General features: G+C 36.3%; 1 non-coding gene across 1 annotated transcript; it reads left to right on the top strand.

Annotated features, from left to right (window-relative positions):
* The first annotated feature begins 929 nt into the window (after positions 1-929).
* LOC132533294 (small nucleolar RNA U3) lies at positions 930-1142 on the top strand. Its single transcript, XR_009545181.1, has one exon. It is a non-coding gene; the product is annotated as a small nucleolar RNA U3 (small nucleolar RNA).
* Positions 1143-1632: the final 490 nt, after the last annotated feature.

Raw genomic sequence — 1632 nt, 5'->3', positions numbered from 1 at the left:
ACTTTGTTTTGTGTGTCTATATTTGTTCCAGTAATATAAGTTTTGATCATGATGACCATATTATATAATTGGAAGTCAGAAAGTGTGATGTCTCCATATTTCTCTTTCTGTCAGCATTGTTTTGGTCATTCCATTCTATTTATTTATTTATTTATTTATTTATTATTTTAAAAAACTTTTTTCTATTTAAGTATTTTATTTATCTTTATTTTTATTTTTGAGGTAGATGCAGAGAGAGAAAGACACAGGGAGAAACACCAGAGCATTGCTCAGCTCTGGCTTATGGTGGTGCGGGGGGATTGAACCTGGAACTTCAGAGCATCAAGCATGAAAATCTCTTTGCATAACTATTATGCTGTCTATCCCTGCCCCATTCTATTATTTTCTAATTCTAGATGAACTTTCATGGCATCTGTTCTATTCCATTAAGGAAATTCAGTCTAATTTTGATTTTATTTGTAATTCATCTGTATATTGTTCTTAGTAAGTAGGTGCTTTTTAATAATGGAACTCATCGTTACAGACCTAAACATGAAGATAAGACTTTTCACTAGCAAAAAGCAAAACAAAAGCAAAACAAACAAAAGCCCAAGGCTTTCCTGGGTATGGTGTTTTTAAAAAAAACATTGAAATAACTTTAAAAATGATGGTTGTGGTTGGTTCTCACTCACATTATGCTAATTAAACATGGAGCTTAAAGACTGCTTTTTAATGACCTTTCCACTTAAAATATTAAGATGCATTGCTAAAGTATAAATAAAGAGAACAAAAATGTATTGTGAAGTGACACTATGTGAAGAGTTCTGTTGTACAATGTTTTCTCGTTTGCTAAAATTGGGAAATTTAGCAGCTAGAATTGGGAAAGTCATTGTCGCCATTAGTGAAAACTGTCCAACTGCCATAGGCCAAGCAGATAAGGAGCAGAAGTCAAGGCCATCCTTGCAGGGATCATTTCTGTAGCTGTTTACTAGAAAAGCTCTGCTGACTGTGTCACGCACCAAGGACCATGATGAGGAGCCACCGCACTCTCCCGAGTGTGAAGCTGGCTGTAGGTGTTGATTTTTGCAACTGCTTTTTGCCATTGATGATGGTTCTTCTTTCCCGCTGGGAGAATAAGAGAGAGAGTGTGGGTTCTGAGTGGTCCCTGGATTTGAACCAAGCAAATCAAAGCAGAGTTGTAGATAGTCTCATTATAATGGACAGGGTCCTGTACTGGAGGAATGCTTATTCTGAGGTGTCTTTCTTAGTTTATGTAAAAAAAAGTCTATCGTCTAGCGTAATAGTCTCACAAACTCATGGCTGACACCAGTCTCTTATACTGTCTGACATTATACTGTGCTAACATCTAAATATCTGAGAGTAGGCTCAACAGTAAAGTGTTGATAAGGTAAACAGATTTTCCTGTTCCCTCATAGGGACTTAGATAAACAATTTCCTCTTGAATCTCCTCCCTTCCTTTTTGTGAGTCTACAAACACAATGATAGATTACAGTCCTCTGGTAGAGGGCAAAATGTATTGACAATGAGGGAAGTATGGAAATGTGCCCTTAACAATGAAGTGAGTAAACATCTTCTCAAAAAGTGATTCTGGAGTTGAGGAAAAAAATGTGAACCAAGGAGACAGTTTATTGT

This window comes from Erinaceus europaeus, chromosome 15 (assembly GCF_950295315.1).
Source record: "Erinaceus europaeus chromosome 15, mEriEur2.1, whole genome shotgun sequence".
Taxonomy (NCBI): domain Eukaryota; kingdom Metazoa; phylum Chordata; class Mammalia; order Eulipotyphla; family Erinaceidae; genus Erinaceus; species Erinaceus europaeus.
Note: the sequence above shows the minus strand (reverse complement) of the source record. Positions and strands in the feature narration are given on the sequence as shown.